Raw genomic sequence first — 24,095 nt, forward strand, 5'->3', positions numbered from 1 at the left:
TTAAACGTCGGAAAATAATGCATATCTTCACAACGTCATTTCTCCGTTATTTGACGTTCACACAAAAGGGGCCTTTTTCAGAAACGCGCCACATATATATAAGTATATAGTCAACAGTTGGGCCTTGATATTATTATCCATTGGTGGGTCTTACTGAAATCTACAGAAAAGTATATTGGACATTACAACTGAAGTTTTGCTGTTATGTATATCATAAGTTATAGTTTTTTGTTTACAGTGTATATTGGTTCCTCTACCCAAACAGTGCACGTATGACCAAGAAAAATTTGACGAGGAGTAATATGTGCACTGGAGGGGTAGAGGAACCCATATACACTGTGACAAAAACTTATAAACAATTTTATAATACTTCAAATTCTTTAAAACAGCCAAAAAATCCTTCATTTAACGGACAAAAATCCCTTTTTGCCATTCAAGATGTTAAAGACAATATCCACATGCCGCAACCCTTAATATGATGAGTAATAGAAGGGTGTCGTTTTTACGTACATATTATACGTGTATAAAAATGTATAACAACGGCAAATGCATTTCTGCAAAATATTTGAATGTCTGTGAACATGCCATAATTAGCTTTATGTTGTATTGTGTTCGTTGTGGATTCAGGGCTTTTTTTCCTTCTTTGCGATTGGCCATGGACGGACATTTCACAATTTTGACACGGCCAATTCACAATCCTTTCATGTCCGTGAATATTTACAAAAACGGCCGTTTTAAATCGTGAAAAACGGACTGTTCGTGCTCAAAACTGTAAAAAGAAGAAGAAGAAGATGTTTAAAGAAAAAGTTAACGCACGCATGGACACACGACGGACACAGGACCATGACATAAGCCCCGCTGGCCAGATGGAGCTAAAAATAAATATATATATTTTTTTAGGTGGAATTGTTTTGACCAGAAAGGGGAAACAAACAGCCTAGTTCGGCGTCTGTTATAGAAGGTAAAAAACCCGTTTCTAAAATGGGACCCAGCAATACTTCTTATAGGACCCAACAATATTTCTTATATGGTACCTGACAATATTTCTTACAATGCTTATTATACATGGGACCCAACAATGTTTCGTATATGGGACCCAACAATACTTCTAATATAGGACCCAACAATATTTCTTATAATACTTCTTATATGGGACTCAACAGTATTTCTTATATGGGACCCAACAATATTACTTATATGAGACCCGAAAATTAGTGTAAACATGTTTATTTCTTATATGGGACCCTACGATGTTTATTACTTGTAAGAGGCCCAACAATTCTTATTACATGTATTTAGGCAGAAATATTGCAATAATAAAGCTTCAAACAAGGATACATTGTAAACAACCTAATAAATAAATATTCTGCCCATTGGGAATTGGCAAAAATGACTTCGCAAACTGGAAATCTGAAATTGGAAATTCTGCAATCTGGTACAAAGATGGCGAAGATCACAGCTTAATTGCTTTATTCGTCCATTTAACAGATTTAATGGCATAGAGGTTAAACGACTTTCGACAGCTCATTGGTGTTAATCTGTTGTGTAATGTCAATAAAGGTGTGAAAAACTCGCAAGTCATGTTTATAACATGTATTTCCTATCAGAGCAGTATGTGTAAGCAAAATAAATGAAATAATCCAGGCAATTTGTTTCATGCTTATGCAGTGCAACTGTTAACAGATATTCACTTTCATTTTAACCCATTATCAGAAAGTACCACTCAAAATGTGCAGCTCCATGAAAAACACATACATGCCAAATATGAAGTAGCTTTCTTCAATATAGCAAAAGTGATTGCAAAATGTTAAAGTTGGCAGAAACAGACCAACAGGGGAAAATCCATATGTCCCCCACTATAGTGAATGGGAACATAAAAAATAAAATGGGCTGGGTGGTGGTGGGGGGGGGGAGGGGGGTATAGTGTAAGGGTGTGGTGGTCATTTATAAGGTGGGGGGAGTCTATTGTGGTATGTCAGTTAAGAGTTGTTTTGTCAAATTATCAGTCAAATATAATCATAAATAAAGAAGTTATGGCAATTTTAGCAAAATTAAATAATTTGACCTTGAGAGTCAAGGTCATTCAAAGGTCAAGGTAAAATTCAACTTGCCAGGTACAGTACCCTCATGATAGCATGAAAGTATTTGAAGTTTAGAATCAATAACCTTGATACTTTAGAAGTAAAATGGATCTAAACACAAAATTCACATAACCAAATCTTCAATTTTCTAAGTATAAAGGGCCCACAATTCCGTCAGAATGCCAGTCAGAGTTGCATGACTTTGCCTGCACAGTCCCCTTATGATAGTTAATAAGTGTTGCAAGTATGAAAGCAATATCTTTGATACTTACGGAATAAAGTGGACCTAAACACAAAACTTAACCAAATTATCAATTTTCTAAGTATAAAAAGGGCACATAATTCTGTCAAAATGCACGCCAGAGTTATCTACCGTAAATCCACGAATATAATACGCCCTCGTGCATAATACGCGCCCCCTAGTTTGGTCAAAATTTATCGGTAAAAATTGAAAATCCGAGTAAAATACGCACTAAAAAAATCAGTGTCCGAAATCGGACATTTCCGAAAAAATGTGTCAATATATTTTTGTGCTGTGAAAATAGCAAATCAATTTGGTGTTGTCAACTATCTGTTACCCCGGTATATTGATCGGGATGTGTTATAGTGCTGTTGTTATGACAGTTGCATAATAAATATCTCTGTCTATTGTTTATATTACCATTGATTGTTACCGATAACACACGGGCCCCTTGCTGACATCCGGGTCAAGCAGTCATAATTACAAAAGAAAGAAGCAGAGATGCTGTTTTTTCTTTTCACATGTAATTCAATTTGACAATATTCGGGACGATAATAATTATAATAATAATAAAGTAATAAGAAGACAAAATGGACTTCCGTTTTTATAGTTGTCTAGATGAATTACTTTTACTTTGTTCAAGTTACAAACTCAATACTTTAATATAACTAAAAAAACAATTAAACCGCTCGTGTTTTTCATGATCTAGTTCATTAAAATACGCTGCTGTCATTAAGGCTAGTTTTGGAGTAAAAAATAAATTAATTAATTATCACCTTTCAATTTAATTCGGCAATTTGCAGACAGGTGTAATAGACTATTAGCATCATAAAACTAATTATTTAATTACCACTCTTTACTTCAGATATGGTAAATATGCGGTACAAAGATAAATAGTGGTCAGCTAAGAAATAAATATTTACGGGTATTGTCAGTTATTTTTTTTCATTTGCTAATCTCTTTATACGACTTAGCGTCCAGTCGCTATTTTGTAGGCAAACGATATTAACTGTGTATTCAAAGTATACAGTGTCTGCGCATGGATGACCCAATATTATCCGATAGCTCCTCCCGTTCTCACGTTTCATTTGACAACGTCATTTCATGTGTAAGCGAGCTCAAGTTTTATTGGCCAGCTACCATGCGCACTTCAATAACAATAAGGTCAAGCGATGTCTCATAATCGGGTACAGACAGGGTTTCGTTTACTGTTCGAATTGCAAACACTTTCATTAAAACAAAGAAACAAATATAGAAAACCAGTCCGATATAAATGGCAGATGTTTTCAATGAAATTTTACTAGATTTTCGTATTTTCACAAATAAGATTTTTATTGAGCCAAATTCTCAATATTTTCGCAAATGACTCAACTGGCGAACGACAGCACGAGCCCTGTTGCACCCCTTTGATGTAATGGTGTAGTTCAAAATGGATGCCACGAAGCGAATAATAGCGAAGTTGAAAATTTACACAGGAAAAAAGTTGTTCTGCTCTAAACTCGTATATTATACGCACCCCCTACTTGAAGAAAAAATCGGCAGGTAAAAAAGTGCGTATTATATTCGTAGATTTACGGTAACTTTGCCTGCCCAGTCCCCTCTTGATAGTTAGTAAGTGTACCAAGTTTGAATGCAAAAGCATTGATACTTTCTGAGTAAAGTGGACCTAAATCAGGGGGTTTTCAGCACTGTCTGCGCCTCCGGAAAACGGAGGCACTCCCAAAGCAAACGGACCCGATCCCAAACCAAAATATTAAAAAAAAGTCCCAACTTCCAAAAAAAAAATTATTTTTTTTCTTTAAAGAATGAAGTGTCTTATAACTTGTGTGACTAACCAGTGTTTGTTTTGGTAAAAAATATCTGCTATAAGGTTTTGACTGTTCAGTTCTTATCTCAGAGTGTAACTGTAACTAATAAACAAAAATGCAGTACTTGAATAAACGTTGAACACGCCCAATATTGCATCTGTTTATATAAAGAAGACAAAATAACAAATAAAAACAAATTTATTTGTTAAACTACTGAATTATTTAAGCATGATATATTCACTATTTTTTCCCAAATGAGCTGTGTAATCGAAGCAAAATTTCCCAAAATGGCCAATTGTGTCGATAAAAAATTCCCAATTTGGTCAGACTCCTTTTCCCAAAATAGACAGAAAAACCCCTGTAAATGCAAAACTTAATCGGACGCCTACGCCAAGGTGATGACAATAGCTCATAATTTTTTTTCAAAAAATAGATGAGCTAAAAATGAAAAGATGCAAACTAACATGAAAATTAAATCTTAACAAGCAGGCTGTAATGATACCTTTGAATTTGATTTTGCCATTCACTGGATAATTCAAGTATCATATACATGTTTGCCCTAGGTGGCAGACCATTTAAAGCGGGTATATACGATCTTGTCAAATATTTATTAATTAATATAAAATGTGCAAAAAACTTATTATACATATATTTCAAAATAAACTAAAATACAAGTAAAGAAGAACATTTGTCGGAAAATGCGAAATAAGCAGAATATTTAAAATTGAAATCGAAAAAGCCTGTACAGCCGAATTCGCCAGCATGTATATCATGCATGTAAGATGTGAATCTAAATTTAGTTTAACGGTTCATTTTAAATTCCTGCAGCGATATTGATTCATACGACACACGAACACTTACTTAAAAGACAAATGCATCGGTTATTGTAGGAAAATATGTACGAATTATCTTCGTCTCAATCAGCTTGGTGCGCAAGTTTGCATTTGCTGCATTTTATGAAATTCGTCTTAAATGTATCATTTTTCTTGCATATTGCGTGTTATTATAGCATATTTGTTTCAATATATTACAATTTAACGCATTTAAAAATCGAATATACCCCTTTAAAGTTATGTTGCTTTTTTCCTAAGAGATGTACATGAATATGTGTGCCAACTATCATTTGCATACTTTTGACAGTATTGAAATTATCATAACTATTTATCAGCCTTGAAAAAAACTGACAACCATGATGCGAAGTTGGCCATAAAAACTTATTTTCTTTGAACGTTCTGCTAAATTGTATTTCACAAGATTGGCTTACTCAATAATTAGACAATTTAAACAAGAATATTTACCTACTTACTTCCCAATATTACCATTCAAAGTATCATTACATCCATTCAAAACTGTGAACTAAACATACCATTGGCTTTCTTTTCCTACAAATTATTGCAAAAGTAACTTAATATTGATTTTATAAAAGGTACCAGATAACACAAGACTAAACAAAAGGTCCAACAAGATGTGTTTGTGAAACACAATGTCCCCCTATATGACGTTTGACCTTGAAGGATGACCTTGACCCTACACCACTCAAAATGTGCAGCTTCATGAGATACACATGCATGCCAAATATGAAGTTGCTATCTTCAATATAGCAAAAGTTATTGCAAAATGTTAAAGTTGGCGCAAACCAACCAGCAGACCAACCAACCAACCAACAGACCAACAGACAGGGCAAAAACAATATGTCCCCCACTACTATAGTGGGGGACATAAAAAAGCCCAATATTGCTCAACAGCTATAATAAAGATTGCTGAACTCTTATTGATTTGTGGGGTTGATTAACTTGGAACATAAGATGAATCTGATAGCTCATTAATTTTTGTAAAAGATGTGATCTCCAAGGAAGGAGCAAATTTTAACCAAAGGGGCATTATTTAAACAATCCTGATAGTGGACCAATTAGAGACCCTAGATACCAAATACAAATGTATAAATGCTCTTTCCTTTTTGTTACAGGGAAAAAATAAGAATGTGGCGTCTCATCAGGATCCAAACTGTTTGCTATTCTAATAATATTCTATGAAAAAACTCGAAGAAAATGCTAATTTTTGAAATTCAGCAGATGAATTAGAGCAGGAGACACATTTCCCAGCATGCAAAGGGTTAACAGCTGTTTTAGAGGATACAATTATGTTAGCGAAAAGCCATAAGCTGTTTGATGACAAAAGTTATGTTAGTAGTTTGACATCCATTCATGTGTGCTTCTTCATGATAATGGCATCATCTATTTATTAAATATGATGTATATGATATAACTAACCTTCCATGGTAGATCAGACACACTATAGTCATAAAGAAGCTCCTCTCCTGTCTGAATGTCTCTTTGAGCAAATAAGCATAGGTATGGTTTTTGTGTGTTCATTTTCAGCACAAAATAATTGTAGATGTCACTATCTATTAATGTAGGAAAGTCCATTAAGTCACTACTCAAAAATACGTAATAGCCAATATGGCGGCGCCCATATTATCGATTCTGGGATTGTCTATATTGCGGAGGATACTGGCAGTGGTCAATGTATAGTGATTGAGCATGCCTGTATTTACGTCATCGTCCAAGATGGTGGCAAGCAGAAAAGAAATTACGATGAACGGCAAAATGATAAATAACATTCGAATTAACAACGGATACCATATGGTTATAAGGAAATAATTTAATGGGTGTGTCAATTAACCCTCAAGACTAATTTTGAAATTAAAACAACACATATTTAGTAGAAATCTGCACAGTGAATGTGTGTCACTGAAACCAGTGTTAGAAAATTGCAGTTCAGTCTACTAGCAATACATTTTAATTATATGGGTCTCAACATTAGTCATTAAGTGTAAACATGTCTACTTCTAATAAAGGGCCAGGCCCAACAATTTTCATTACTTATATGGATACCTAAAGTGTTAATTATACATTTAATGTTAATTAAATTATAAGGGACCCTAGAATGTCAACTTGTATCTTTTATGTTGGACCCAACGATGCTTTTTACGTATATGGGACCCAACAATGTTTCTTATATGAGATCAAACAATATTTCTTACAATACTTTTTATATATGGGACCCAATAATGTTTCTTATATGGGACCCAACAATACTTCTTATATAGGACCCAACAATATTTCTTATATAATATGGTACCTGACAATATTTCTTGCAAAATTTCTTAAATATGGGACCCAACAATGTTTCTTATACGGGACCCAACAATACTTCTTATATAGGACCCAGCAATATTTCTTATATGGTACCTGACAATATACCTTATATGGGACCCCACAATATTACTTATATGGGACCCAACAGTATTTCATATATGAGACTCAACAATATGACTTATATGAAATCTGAAAATTAGTGTCAACATGTTTATTTCTTATATGGGACCCTACAATTTTTATAACTGATAAGAGGCCCAACAATGTTTATAACATGTATTTTGGCAGAGGAAGAAGTATTGCAATATTGCAATATCATCTGTTTACCACCACTGTTTCCCTTTGAAAGAAAGGAAGTATCTGAAGAGAAGGGGAATGGGAAGCTTGGTATTAGTTTATAGCCGTGTGGATACATAATTATGGCTGAATGTTACTGCTTCTGTTACTGATTATCATAAAAGCTTTAAAGCAACAATCAATATTCCATTAAAAATTTCCTGTGTATTTTGGCAAAGAAATATTAATCTTAGTCTTTTACAGAAGACACAGAGGGAAAGTTTTGAAAAAAAATCGGTTAAAAAATAATACAATATAAAGAAGTGAAACTCCAGCTGCTGGAGCAGTATTGAATTTTCATTAAAAACAATTAGTAGGTCCTTTATTTAAGGCAAGTGACCGATTGCCCAAACAGTACAAAACAGCACAATACAGCACAATACAAACCAACATAAACACAAAATATGAATAAAGCTGGGGTCACCGCCTTGGAACGGTCAATGCAAAGCATTGGGGGTTTAAACCTGGTTATAGAGCGCTCAACCTCACACTTGGCCCAGCAATATTCATAATACATTTAAGTGTAAATAAAATTTAACGTCATAGCATTGTTACTCAAATTAAACAATAATAAAAGGGAATTAAAACGCATTCAATTTAATTGCTATTTAATTACTCAATTGCATTGAAGATACAAGAGTAACAGAATTACAACTTTTTGACGAACGATCAAATAAAACTATTAACAATTGTCAACTACATTCCTTCTTTATAGAAAAGATTTGAGAATACAGAATCATAGAGTTAATATCTCAGATAATCATCGCGCAAATACAGGAAGAAGCAGCAATAATGGGTGTAAAAATTCCATATTACATAGCTTGGTTGTTTATGTGACTGCTAAACAAATTACAAGGCATTTTTCATGAACAATTCCAGGGAACAGTTAAGCATTTGAAACTTGAAATGTTTTATTTTATTCATAAACCCATGTGGGACAGACAGACAGACACAGTGATTGCAGTATAGCTCGAATCACTTGTGGTAGGGGAAAGCCATATAAAAAAGCTACAGCTTTTAAGTGGAGCAAATAATGGTTATTACATGTAATTAACCTTCGGTTTATGACAATTTATTGCAATTTTTCCCCAAAAGTGCCCGTCACATGGTATTTTTCCCCTTTTGAAAGGTAAGGCCGTATCCCAGAGTCAATTGTTTGTTTGCTTAAAGGATTTGATGCCCATTTTATTTGTTCAAACATATAAAGGCAAAAACATGTAGTGCCAGCTGAAATTGAAATTAACAAACAAGATTAAATGACTTAAGGTCAAGGCTACAAAGAGGAATCTTAAATGATGCACAGTACCAACTCCAGGGATTTTCTTAACTCTTTCAGTGCTGGAACCGAATTTTGAAGGCCTTTGCAAACAGTTTGGATCCAGATGAGACGCCAGAGAATGTGGCGTCTCATCAGGATCCAAACTGTTTGCTATTCTTATAGTATTCTTTGAAAAAATTCAAAGAAAACGCTAATTTGAGAAATTCAGCAGACAACATTTTAGCAGACGACAAATTTCCCAGCATGCAAAGGTTTAAGAACTTGACTTCCACTTGCACAGATCCTAGGCCCAAGCGTTCTTGAGTTATCATCCGGAAACCACCTGGTGGACGGACCGACAGACCGACATGTGCAAAGCAATATACCCCCTCTTCTTTGAAGGGGGGCATAAAAATCAGTTACTTGTTTTATTTCTGCATAAACAAACTGTTGAGTGAAACATCTATCAGACATGAAAATCATGCAAGATTAATACATGGCTCTATATCTAACATAAATGATATTTAAATTTTCATAATATTTAATGATTAATCAAATAACTGTAGAGAATGAAATTTTGAAAGGCCTTATTACTCACTTAATGTCATAAAGACTAGTCACTTTAGGGAGAAGTTCTGCAAAATCTCAAACAGAAGAAGGACTAACGTTGGTCCAGTTCTTTAAGATTATTAAATTGTGTTTTGGAAACAGTCAATCTTTAGAAAATTGAAAACAGTTTAGACAAATGAACGTTGTTGGCAATGTTATTAAAACGACCATACTATTGACTGCTAGCCGCTGTCAATCGAACTGGACGGGGCTTTATAATCAATAATCGAGGTGACTGCCAACAGCTGTTGTGTTGGAATGTATTTGAAACTCTGACCTTTGGGCAAAAGAATTTGGTTGAATTTAGATTGATCAGGTTTAATGCCTTCTTGAACCCAAATTAAGGTCATTTTGCAAGTGGTCAGGACATGAACCAGCTTTCCTACTTCTTGTGACCAGTATTAGCCAACCACAAGTGACCCACTTCTTCCCCACTTGATTCAGAGGTTGGGGAAGAATGACCTACAAATACAATGTTACAATGTTCGGGAACCAATCTCTATGAAGAAACTTTATCCTACCCCCAGATTCAAACCTTAGAATTGACAGTCTGGCGCTCTATCAACTGAGCCATCAACTCAGCTAGCTGGGCAGGCCCAAAACATTTTGGATTAAAAAAATCAATGCACAGAAAGCAGAAAGCATACTTCATTTTTAGCATATGATCATATAACCGGACATTACCTAACTTTTGGTTCCTAAACATCAGTAAATTACAGACTGCGCATCGCGTTAAATAGTTGATATTTTTAGATGATATTTAATATATAGCATCTTCAAGGTCTGTTCTTTAAAACGCACTGATTGAGTCGTAATGGGAAATACTCTTTGTCAAACATTTCGGTATGTTTTGCTGACATTTATATACAATTTTGTTGATTTCTGTCTCGTTTCCAAATCGAGGTTAAACATTGTTCGCGGCCACATGCTATAACTATGTTGGCAAGCAAAAAGTTTAAGCATTAATTTTAAGGCCATTTAGTAGTCCTGCCTGCAAAAGTCCATTTCAGTTTTGATTCGTGTTTAAAGATTTTCAGCACCTTAAATGAAATAAAGAATAAGGACAATAACAGATCAAGCGTGATAATATGCGTATTGCTAATATATTATATTAAAATATATGAAAATCTTGTTGATTCTTACAATAAATGACATCAATCTTATAGTTTTATTTATGATCCATGTTTAATATCGATGATTATATATGATTCAAATAATTTCATGGTTTATAAGACGCCCATATCTTTCTGATCTATTTAGGATTTTCATCAGATATTTCACACTAGAATACAAGATCACATATAGAAAACAATCAATAACAATAACAAAAACATTAATATTATTTATAACTAGCAATATAACTTGGTCCTTGTTAACAACAAAGTTCATGTTTCGACAGTTCAAATAATATGTTAAATGCCCCCCTCCTTGAGTGGTTTTGATCATGTGATCCGTTATAGCTACAACTGATCCGTTAATGCATGAATTGTGCGGCGAAAAAAAGGTAACACAAATACATTTCGGATTTGACAAGGCGGACAGTCGCTCCAACATTATTTTGCCAACCCGGCTAACATCTATAATTAACAGACAATTAAATTTGCCAACTTGTTAACAGAAAGCCAATTTAACATGAGCCGATCAATGTGATTTTAATTAATCAATTTACTTATTAAGAAACTATGTTACAGTTGGTCGATTCTTTAAATGTAATTTAGCAATCTGTGAAAACAATATGTATATATTGTAATGTCAATATTACGCCAATAATTTACTACCAACATGGAACTTCTAACAAACAAACGCAGTCAGTCTGTGCTATGCTTAGAGGGTCACTCGTACTCAAAGAAGCACATGTCTAAGTCAACCATATGATGGTTATGCAGTAAATCGAACATGTCTGTAGTCGAATTTGCCTGCATGTTGCATTTTATGAATTTCGTCTTCATATAAATTTTTCTGGTCTATTTTGTGTTATTGTAAGATATACCGATAACATTCTATCAATATATTACAATTTAATTCTTTGCTATTATATAAATATAATCGGTGATAAAACGCGTAAGAAAGAAGACGGTGAGCCACTGACAGACACTAAAAACCTTTTGTTTGGATGTTTTTTCGTTTGTGTATTTTGTGTATATATATGTTTATAAATGTCATATAAATGTCATATCATAAAAACAAATGAAATTAAGAACAACATATTTGCGTTTTTTATGTTTATCCCATTCGCAAAATGGCACTTACATGTATTCCAATAAATGTAATGTAGGAAATGTAATGTTTTGAATTGGCTAACTGTCAACAAGTTGGCAAAATTAATTGTCGGTTAATTTTAGGTGTAAGTCTTTGATAGGCATATAGAACGTTTTGCCGTTGAATAAAAGTAATGTAGGAGCGACTGTCCGAGTTGACAAAATAATGTAGAAGCGATTGTCCGAGTTGGCAAAATAATATAGGAGCTACTGTCCGCCCTATCAAAACATTGTAGGAGCGAATGTCCGCCCTGTCAAATTTAGCGTTAGCTAAAGAAACTTCAGCGTACAGTTTATATAGTATTGACATATCTGTACGCTGAAGCCAACCCTGTATCGAAAGTCAACCAGAGTCGTGACAGATTTATGTCACGCTATAAATCAAAGACAGTATGTTTTCTTGGATACATTCCTTCATATATTGGTGAATGAATATAAATTACTGCATCAGGGCATATTTTAAGATTCAAATGTTTCAAATGCATCTTACAATAGATGAAAATAACTCTCATCAGCCTGAAAGTCATAATTTTGCACCATTGTCGCTTTGTCATGTGACGAGTTTTCATTTGGATTCTTTCGGATCGACCTTGACATTTTTTGCTGGAATTGTAAACATACTTTCGTTTTCTGAAATCTATTATTTGTGATTAACAAGTTACGTCTGGTGGATTTAAACACTGATTTCAAAGTGAATTTGATAATTTTGAATATTTTGTACATTGATTTTGTATTTACACTACAATTTGTTTACAAAACAAGCAAGAATAATTATAAAAAAAAACGGGAAATGTCTTTCTGAATTTGTAAACAATTGAGCACATGGTTTGTTACTAAAAATAGAAATAACATCATATGACCGTGAAATCTCGGGAGATTCGCATTTCAATCATGTGTGTCACGTCGCTGTTTTTCTCGATAGACCAGTTGAATGTTATTGTTTACATTCGGGATTTTCCGCGCATGCGCACTGGCTGGTTGGCAAAAAACACTGGTTACAGTAACGTAAAACATGTATACATGTCGTTTGTTTAGTCAATAAAACGATACAAAAATCCGAAATAAACTTAAAAACTCTTACATAATAGTGCAAAAATATAATATTTAGTACCAATAAATGTATTTTCATAAATATAATTACCTCTGTATAAAAATACGAATTAATAATATTAATACATCAGACTAAAAACTGGCAATCCAACAAAACAAAACAATAAATATTCTTTCATATTCTTTGTGATTGTAAGATTTTGGTAAATTATATTTCAAAGATAATAACACATACATTAATTCGATTATAACTATGAGTGGTGCAGATATTGTTATTGTTCATAAGCGAGTGAAGGTGCAAGAGGGGCATTTAATCAATTATAAAACGAAGCCCTAAAAGCGGAATACATTACAATTTATAAACATTGTAGTAATTTTATTTTACATGGAATGAATTACCATTTCGTTTCCATCGAATGACAATATCATAAAGTTTAGCATACATATGAAAAACAAGAATTGCATATTAAGCAAATTAAACTGTCTTTGCATGCACTCTCTTTACTGGTGGTAAGGAGTGATAACAATCTAGCATTTTATGATAAATATTTCTATATATTTATTATTATTAATTTATTTTACGCAAGTATTTTTTACCCTTTTGTTGTTTGCTTGTTTTCATGTAATTTGTACACTACAGAAACGTACAATCTTAACATGAATAGCCGAGTTTACATTTGCCGGTACTCGTTAAATACGTTAATTGTGAAGCAATGAAATTGCACAATATTTTTAATTTATACTTATTAACACTCTATTATTATGATTAAACAGGCTAATATATACATACACTAATTCCTGTTAATCCATTTCGGACAAATATCTTCATTTTTTAATATGTTCAAATATTTTATTAAAGCAACTGTTTCGTATTTTGGCTTTACAATTTTGCTTTGATGATCGCTCAATATGCCAAGAGATGACATGGAGGTATCATAAATGATGTTTAATGACCAGACACTTGTATGCCACATGTGGTTTATGCAGGGGCCAAGAATAGGTCCCTGGATTTATCACACCATGTGTTCTTTGTAATTGTTTGGACAGTATCCGATCATAACGAGATAATCGCTTTATGATGAACAAAGGTGCAATAAAACACCGGGTTAAAAACGCTGAAACAAAGAGTGTCAAAATTGGTGTGAATAATTAAATAAAAACAATTACATTTATCAAGAGAATTTATTTAATGTGTAACAAGGCAAGTTTTTACAGGCATGTTCAAATCAGTTACTATATGTTGCGTACATAAAGTCGATCTATTTGCTGTTTGTTTACATCCTTATGTTTGTTCGTTCATTAAATTTGTTTTATTCTGAAAAAATTTCAATATCAGAGAATTTTTTATCTAAAAAATGGTCGCGAAGATGTGCCAAGTAGAGATTTTTATGGTAACTGCATACCGCGCACGTATATTGTGTTCCATTCCAGATTTCGTTTATAGTAAAAACAAATAATAACAACAATATAATCGTTCCAAAAATGCATTTCCTTGCATGCTTATGTTTAATTCAGACATAGTTAGTAAAATTATATTTGATATAGTGCATGATTATCAATAAAAACGATTATTATTTCAACTTTCTCTATATGCGCTTATATGAATTTCACCTCTTTTTGCCAACCAGTGGGCGGAGTGTAATATTTGCAGGTGCGCGTGACTTCACTCGTCAACTGGTCTATATGTTAGAGCAGAAAAGATAAATGTTAAATGTTTAAGATAGTATTTTGTAAAAAACATATCAGTTAAATGTGAAAAATGTCAATCTTTCCAATAAAGACATAAAGTAGCTGATTTGGGCCAATAACTGCTTTTACAAACTGTTTTGGACCGGTCTTTGTTAACTGTCAACTTTTCGTATATTCCTGGTTGACTTTCCTACTGGGGTTGGTCCATAACTTTAATGTCGCGCCATTCAAAAATCATAGAAAGCGAATTTTAAAGTTATTGAAGCCAGAACTAATTTAGCGTAGGAGTGATTGTTTGTGGAAGCGTTTGTCCGGATACCTTATCAAACTGATGTAAAAGAAGTCTTAAACCATTTATTGCTTTTCCCCAGAACAACTTTATTACGCTACTGATCCGGTAATAGTAACATGACTGTACCACTAAGGCTAATCCAACTTGTGTGGTTAAAGATTCTGTTCTTTTATAATTTATTTCCCCAGTCTAACCATTGCAGTCAGCCTAAAACATATATTGAACTTGTATCGCATGGAAATGATCTAATGCTACAATCATGCTTGCTTTCATGAATGTCACTATATCTGCATTAAATGCAGATTATAGGTTACATTTGTTTGTTTGCGGTAACAAGGTTGTCACCTAAATTCGTGCCACGGCTTTACATGTTTGAAATATGTTTTCATTGTCAGCAAACACTTCAGAAACTGTGTCCTAATTATTGGTTGCAGTTTCAGTTTAAATTCAGTCATTTGCAGAATAATTTTAATAACCAAAAATATAAATAAACCTAATAAATATTATCGCAACTTACCTCTTTAAGTTTAACCGCGAAAATTGGCAATTTTTATTACAGAGTTGTCGTTCGTTGCTATGCTGGTTCCCGTCAAATCACTGCGCCGAGGTTGGTCAATCTCATACGCAGTGGCCTCCCTTATTCTAGAAAAAGACATTAATGATTGGCGAATGCCCAAGGGAAGTAACTGCTGTGTGGAGTTTGACCTAATGTGTGCTAATGGGAGATATAGGCCCGACAATTCGAGTAAAATAACATATGCAAATTTGAATTTAAAAATAGTGATGAGAATGTTAAGCAGCAGTTTTTTAAGTGGGTCTTCAACTGTCGGGTCCAAGGGCCCGATAATCGACTTTGGGACCCGACAATCGACTAAAGACCCAACAATACGGCGGTAGAATGGACGTTTGACCCACCATTTTACCCAATCTGAAACTATATATATATATATATATATATATATATATATATATATAATAAAAGTAAAAACACGTGTCTGGGATTTTAAATATATATTATGTATATATATGTATTATGCCCTGATGAGCTATGCGAAACGCGTTGGCTAAATCAATATATATTTAAAATCCCAGACACGTATTTTTACTTTTATTATATAATATTCACAATCTGGATTATTACATTTTGCTTATATAACTATATATATATATATATATATATATATATATATATATATATATATATATATATATATATATATATATATATTTCATTGGCGTGTTTTTTCACCGTTTACCTTTTCACGGAGGATTTACCGATTAAAGCGATATTTCAAAGTCAATGTAGTAATGTCTACATTTACATTCACCCAACTTTGTTTCTTAGACAGACGCCGTTAACGTTGCCTTTGGTAAACCTGCCTACCAAACAGACACCAACCGTCCATTTACGGCATACCGTGCCGTTGACGAAAATACGAAATCGCGTTTGATTGAAGACCAGTCGTGCACCCACACAGCGTCTCACAACGTGTCATGATGGGTGAATCTCGAGCAGATATTCCTCATCGGAAGCGTCAAGATTTACAAGAGGAATGTAGGACGTAAGTGTGAACATTTAATTTGGTGAAACTCATAATTAATGGGTTTGTCGTGCGTTGTCATTTCTTGTGTGGAAAATCGTTATGAAAATATATTGTAAAATGTAAAACCGTTCAATCGTTTATATAAAAAGATTGTCAAAATATAATGTTTCGTATCAGAATCTTTCTATGTGTTGTAAGTCAATATGTTTGGTCAAACAATGCCGTGTTTGGTAATACATATTTACACAACTCTCTTCGGCGTATGGAATTCAGAAATGTCTAGTAATAGACAATTAACAAGGACCCTAACCATATGAGTCGCGTTCTGGGAAAACCGGGCATAATACATGTGTGTTAAGTGTCGTCCCAGATTAGCCTGTGCAGTCCGCACAGCTTATCAGTGACGACACTTTCCGCTTTTATGTCATTTTCCGTTTAAATGAAGTCTTTTCTTAGAAAAAATCCAATTAAGGCGTAACGTGTCGTCCCTTATTAGCCTGTGCGGACTGCACAGGCTAATCTGGAACGACACTTAACGAACATGCATTAAGACCAGTTTTCTCAGAACGCGGTTCTTATATGCGTCGTGTAGGACATTCGTCACTTGTCTAAAATAAAAGAAAGGGGGATGGTTACCATAATTTCTTTCACGAGTATGCATCTGCATATATAGTGATAATTCCTATACTCAGGACTTGTCCATCGTTGCGCGTGTCAATAAAATATCAAAATAATACTAAATAAAATGCATTGAATCAAACTTTGTCCATATATGGACAATATACTCACGTTTAAGCATCAAAAGACAGTGTATCGGGCATATCCATTGTTTGAATATTAGCTGTTTATTGGACGAGTTGATATCAAAGTAATAAACGCTCTCGAGTTCGTTTCCTGGGACTAGAACCAGTACTTGGTGTTTATAGGGGTAATCTTAAGAACGCTCTCATAGTGGGGATCGAACCTGTGACCTTCCGATCGCTAGGCGGACACCATATCCACTACATCACTGAGACCTCTAAGTCTATGGCCGCTAAGTCTTCAGTTGTAATACACGTATTTCAGGTGTTAGACTTAGAGACGTCGAGCTTTACGTCGGGTTATCGGAGGCTGGCTTTCAATCTCGTGAAGGATTTCACCCTGGAGAGGTCGGTGTTTCATACACGTTTGAGCTAGCTACACCGGTGTACGGACAGTGGGTACGGATTACGCGTAGCACTCCTAACGATGTACTCACTCTGTGCGAGGTTTAGGTGGAAGGTGCACCATACTCTGCAGCCAATGGTAGGTTGCGTAATAAGTAAATTTTTAAGATATTTATAAAACTATTCTTTTTCGGTTTCATATTGAAAAATACAGAATGTATATGCAACTGGTCGGCGTTGGAACAGGCTCATTACGTGAAAAAAAATGCGTGAATTTATATTTGAGGATACATGTATTAACTGACCAGTGCCTAGAAGACAGTAGATAGCGACGATGCAGCAGTCAAAACATATTCATACATGTACAAACAAATCCTATTACAAATGCTCGTTCACGTTTTGACATGTTCTCGTCTTCAGGCACACGTTATTCGGTTTTCCAAAGATATGTTCACATTGGCACTGCAATCGACGTTTCCGCGAAGGTCCTGTCAAATCTCCTCTGCGCATCAAGCTGTTCCAAAACAGAGAACTGTATCAGTGCCCACTACAACAAAGCGACCTTGACCTACAGCCTGTTCGATTTCTTGGCATTCCATCAAAGAGACGTCGAAAATGACATCACTGTTGTCAACGGTATTGCCATAACAGAGAATTCAAGGGCAAAGTTGTTCGAGACATAAACCGTCAATTTTTCTGTCGTATATTTCAAAGCCACGTTTAGCAAATTGCAAACATCACTATATTCAACAAAACAAATGCGATAACCGTATCTATCACCAATATACATGCAAATCAGCTGTACAAACAGTAGACACACCTTACTATATCACACGTTCCTGTAAGTAATGGCAATTGGTTATTTTCAAACCCGTCAGACACAAGACACAAGCCATTGATTCAGTACAAAACACTGCAGGCACACAAAAAAAAATGATTTAAAATTCAGTCACCGCCTTAGGAAGGACAAACTCGGTCAGCAGCTAGAGCGTGCGCGTCGCGACCGAGGCGAGAGTCGTCCGCAGAAGATCACTTGTGCGGGTGACTCTGCTTATCCAGCTGAGTCCGTCACCCTCGAGCCGGACGTCTTCCACACTGCTGGGATTGCTGTCTTCTCCAAGATGCAGCAGACTTGTCAAACGCTGTCTATCGTCGAGAGCTCGCTGACCCGGACCTGCCAGAGGTCCTGTCTGTAGAGGGGCGGGGATGGTGGGACAGCAAGATCACCAGTGTGGAGGAAAGACGGGGCGGACCTGGGGCTACTTTTGCGCTCGGAGTAGCTACTAGAACAACGAGGGGGTGGCCTTATATAGGGACCCCGGGACGGCAGTACTCAGTACGCTCAACGCACTGGAGAAACTGTCTCGAGGATGAAGATGACGGCCGGTGACGACAAGTGGGCGATAAAGGTGGAGCTGTGTGCTGCAGTCCCTTGGCGGTGCTGCGTTCAGACATGAATTTGTCTTGACATTGTCTATTTGCCAGTGCACATTAAGGTCTCTTTGGCCACCGTGCACTGGTATATTTGGATCTAAATTATATCTTTGGCGAATACCCAGAAAGCCGGGGTAAATTTGACCTACTTTGGCTCAAAATTAAACTTTCTCCCCTGAAAGGTCACAGGGGCAGGTCGGACTATAAAGACCTCGTGAAGAGGCCAGTAGGACCTGTCAATAAACTCTGATTTACACACTCAGTTCAATTCCCGTTCTTGGAAGCATGTGAGTTTGGTTGGTTGTCACCATACCGCACAGGTGGGGTTTCCTACTGCCCCCCCCCCCCCCCCCTCAAAAAACCCCAAAGAAACAACAACAACAAAAAACACAAAACCACACCAGAAATTAAAAATAATAATCCTGGCTTAGAAATAAAGGTAGAAAATAGACGTTGTATGTTTTTAAAGTTAAAACAAAAGTTTAAGTACTGTTTTATTATTTTACTTCGTGAGAACACATCATGTGTCCTGACATGGTTTATTATGTATTTCTTCGTGATCAAAACATATGGTTTGTTGATTAAAGCCACAAACTTTACCTCTGACCATAAATGAAATACTTGTTAATCAATACATATAGATGCAATTTGAAAATGTGCAAAATTGTCATTAAATCTAAAGCCTAGTTAGCAAGTAATTAATAATTTTTCAAACGGTACCGCTTTTAAACCCGAAAGTAGGATTTCGACAAACGCGATTATTTTTAAGTTTTAAAACGCAAAAAAGACGGATTTCTACCTTGTAAACACCAGATGTATTGTAATTGGCATAGATAAAATTAAATATATAGCTTAGTTAGCAAGTAATTTATTATTTTTCAAACGGTGCCGCTTTTAAAACAAACCGAAAGTAGGACTTCTAGACGTATACGTCCATTTCGACAAACGCGATTATTTTTAAGTTTTAAAACGCAACAAAATATGGATTTATACCTTGTAATCATCGGATATATTCTAATTGACATAGATAAAATTAAATATATAGCCTAGTTAGTAAGTAATTTATTACTTTTAAACGGTACCGCTTTTAAAACCGAAAGAAGGATTTCAAGACGTATACGTCCATTTCGACAAACGCGATTATTTTTAAGTTTTAAAGCGCAAAAAAACCCCGATTTTTACCTTGTAACCACCAGATATATTCTAATTGGCATAGATAAAATGTTTTTCTTATTTATACTTACATTTACTATGCCAAATAAGTTGTTTGGCTTTGAGACGCAGTTTTTTCCCCATATTCAAATAAAACTATATCATCCGCGTCATGCGAAAATCGGTCTTATGGCATATGCGGCCAGAGAAGCTCAAGCCAAGCCTGTGCACTTTCCCATCAATGGCTACACTTTCCGCTTTAAAAAAGGCACGCAAGGTTTGGTAATAACTCCAGAGTAGCTTATTCAGTATTCATATTCTTACAAGACTGTGCAATTGCGCAGGCCTGGCTGAAGCTACGTTGGGATCATATTGCATAAGATCAATTTTTGCATGATACGCGTACAAATCTCATTGCGTATTATAAATAGAACATCTAAGCACAATACTTGCCGATAGAAAAGTGAATTCACCTTGTGTTGTTTATAGCAAACTGGAAAAAATGTCGGTAGACTATTTTGACTTGCATACGTCACATATGTGTGGTTAGATAATTAAACAATTTTCTTTCTACATGTGTCATGGGCACTCTACTATTAGGTAGTTCTGTCTCACAATACAAGACAAATGGCATTTACCGATAGGTTTTCATAAATGTCTTTTCCTAAAATGTGTGTTATTTGATATTTTGAAAACAATACTATGTTATCAACAGAGAGTAGTCAGCATTTGCAGATTTTGCTTTGACCAATAGCATACTGCTATTCTGGCGACATGACTTCGTCAGCATCAAATTGCATCACAGCAGTTATCAAATTTTAGGAATTACCAGCATGATTTAGTAAAATTATTCTGTATGACGACGTCTCAATAACCTCTCTGTCACCATGATGAAAAGTGTGCAAACGTCTTAGTGGTGTCTTTCCTTAAAGCGATTTCCTTAACGTTACGTCAAGTTTATACTGAATGCAAAGACGATGGTGTGCTCAAGTCTTAATCCAGTCATTGTTACCATTTTCACATTAGAGACCCATGTGACATTGACACTTTACCGGAGAAATCCAAAATCAAACGATATTAAATATCCGCGAACGCCAATTACAATGTGAAAGCTCTTAATGGAATATTTCATAAGATATTGACTGTAAACCAATGTCGACCAAAGTATGACGGCGAACTAATGGACGGATAGGCCAAAATCAATATGTGTCCCCTAGTTTGAATAGGGGAGCAAATATAGTACTAATACAACGGTTCATAGTATTTTTATTTGAATTCACAACACTTTTTCACAGTACAATACTTTTCCCATTTAAATGAGATAACTTGTAGTTATCTACTTTAAATAGTGTGTAGGAACAGACTTGGATCAGCAAAAACACATCACTAACATAAACATGTATATCTCTTTAAGTCACATAAACTATATTATTTCCACAACAAATTCAATGTTTAAGCAATAACTTGTACACTAAATAAATGCAACATTTTGCACATAGAGACCCTCATAACCATACCATTTCTTAAAGATAATTCAGATCCAAATTATTTTAAAAAGATAGTTCATGCATATCGCATGCATGACATATCTTGCGTGGAGTTCTGTCTAACATTGTTTAACAGCAATCTTTTTCCCAGCTACTCTGCAGTTAAATGTTTACTGCCATCTTTCAAGATGTCAACATTAAGTTTCTAACCTTCAAGCAAACAATGTTTTCCCTACCGCACATTCAAAGAAATATTCACGAATAAAGTCATGGGAAGTGCAGATATAAAAAATCAATCAATAGTGCTGATTTATTAGCACTAAATATTATGTATGAAACTTAAATTAACAGATAACCTGGTTATAGTTAACCCTTTGCATGCTGGGAAATTTGTTGTCTGCTTAAATGTCGTCTGCTGAATTTCTAAAATTAGCATTTTCTTCGATTTTTTTCAAAGAATACTATCAGAATAGCAAACAGTTTGGATCCTGATGAGACGCCACGTTCTGTGGCGTCTCATTTGGATCCAAACTGTTTGCAAAGGCCTTCAAAATTAAGTTCCCGCACTGAAAGGGTTAAGATAAATATTTTAACATTCTTAAAGTACTATTTGCAGTAATTTAAGGACTGTGAAGAAATAAGTAAGACATTGGCACACACAAATATGCAATACATAAGAGTCTTTAATCAATATGACGTACACAAGCAATTTAAAAAAGGCATCTAAGCAGTGTATATACACCCTATATTTACGAATGCACAATGCTTATTTGGAATGGATGAAAATATTAACACATTATTGTAAAAATTGCAGCTTAAAGTTAAAGTATTAATTAAGTTCAATACTAATATGATTGTATGGTAACAATTGTTTGTTATGCATTCAAAGTAAAATGTAATTTTATTTTTTTATGTAATCAAAATGATTTATTTGAAACATTTCATACAGTTTTACAAACATCAAGCTATTTTCAGCTGTTAAGCAACAGAACAGTCATGTTTCATGCATTCAATTACAGTTCAATATTAACAATCACATTTTTAAGGAAATATGGTCTGATGGTCGAGTGGAACAAACTGTAACACAAATAGTAAACTGCCGCTATCATCAGCTGTAAGTAAATTCTTATAATGTATAATATAAATACAAGTACAATATGATTGCTACAATTTTCACATGTCTTAAAAAGACATTTTGAGCAGAACATTTCCTTTATCATCGCAATTGCAAAACTGTAAGCATTGTATGGACAACTAAATTTTATGATTTCAAACAAGAGTTCCGCGGTCGGAGATGACCGCATTGAAGCCGGATTTTTTATTTAAATGACAGGAAAGTACCTTTCGTGTTTTTGTCAATGCAATACTTAAATTACTGAAATATTGTTCAAAGGTCAAAATGAAATGTAAGTACTTTTCAAATGAATGACATTGAAATGACCAGTGGTCATCTTCTAGTACTGGCCAATCTTTATTTCAAGTTTGAAGACTCTAGGTACAAGCATACCAAAGTTATAACATGAAATAAGAACTTTAACATTTTTACATTCAAGGTCACAACTTGGATGGTCACATAAAAACATGGCTGGCCACTAGACTGTCTTGATTTACACGTTTTGTTTGATTTGTCATTATGCGACTTCTGTCTGCATCAATTCATTAATTTTCCACCTGTCCCAATTTCAAAGATGAGACCGTCAATTGTACATGTTCACACCGGACACGGGGTATGTAGATACCTTCAATTGTACATGTTCACACCAGACATGGGGTATGTAGAGACCTTCAATTGTACATGTTCACACCGGACATGGGGTACGTAGAGACCTTCAATTGTACATGTTCACACCAGACGTGGCATATGTACAGACCTTCAATTGTACATGTTCACACCAAACATGTGGTATGTAGAGACCTCAAATTGTACATGTTCACACCAGACATGGGGTATATAGAGACATTCGATTGTACATGTTCACACCAGACATGGGGTATGTACAGACCTTCAATTGTACATGTTCACATCAGACATGGGGTATGTACAGACCTTCAATTGTACATGTTCACACCAGACATGGGGTATGTAGAGACCTTCAATTGTACAGGTTCACACCAGATATGGGGTATGTAGAGACCTTCAATTGTACATGTTCACACCTGACATGGGGTATGCAGAGACCTTCAATTGTACATGTTCACACCAGACATGGGGTATGCAGAGACCTTCAATTGTACATGTTCACACCAGACATGGTGTATGTAGAGACCTTCAATTGTACATGTTCACACCAGACATGGAGTATGCAGAGACTAGCACATCTTAAACAGCATTTATATCTCTGAGCTTCTTCTGCATGACTGGGGTAAACAACTGTAGCAACAGGCTGTCCTTCTGATTTGCCGGTTTGATTTCGTCAATGGTCGTCTGAAATAAGGAAAGATTCATAACAGTAAATGTCAGTTTTTCATTTTATGTGTGTTACCCATGATAAACAAGAACAATAATAGCACTTTTATACATTGAGTTACATTAAAAGTTAATTGTAACCACTT

At 34.9% G+C, this 24,095-nt stretch overlaps 2 protein-coding genes across 70 annotated transcripts in view; both read right to left on the reverse strand.

The window, feature by feature from the left end:
- The window catches only part of LOC127834542 (uncharacterized), a 147,882-nt gene that overhangs the window by 19,246 nt on the left and 104,541 nt on the right, over positions 1 to 24,095 (reverse strand). For 9 of the 22 annotated variants that reach the window (XM_052360502.1, XM_052360501.1, XM_052360504.1 and 6 more), the window contains one exon: positions 22,208 to 23,967. The exons of 1 other annotated variant lie outside the window; for it this stretch is intronic. The gene's annotated coding sequence lies outside the window, so the exon portion shown is untranslated. Of the gene's footprint in view, positions 1 to 22,207; positions 23,968 to 24,095 lie in introns of those variants that run through there. 12 more of the 22 variants (XM_052360520.1, XM_052360519.1, XM_052360514.1 and 9 more) reach the window with 12 other exon arrangements.
- LOC127834539 (uncharacterized) overlaps positions 22,208 to 24,095 on the reverse strand; it is a 165,488-nt gene continuing 163,600 nt past the window's right edge. For all 48 annotated transcript variants that reach the window (XM_052360445.1, XM_052360448.1, XM_052360449.1 and 45 more), the window contains one exon: positions 22,208 to 23,809. The gene's annotated coding sequence lies outside the window, so the exon portion shown is untranslated. The remainder of the gene's footprint in view (positions 23,810 to 24,095) is intronic.

Source organism: Dreissena polymorpha, chromosome 6 (genome assembly GCF_020536995.1).
Source record: "Dreissena polymorpha isolate Duluth1 chromosome 6, UMN_Dpol_1.0, whole genome shotgun sequence".
Taxonomy (NCBI): Eukaryota; Metazoa; Mollusca; class Bivalvia; order Myida; family Dreissenidae; genus Dreissena; species Dreissena polymorpha.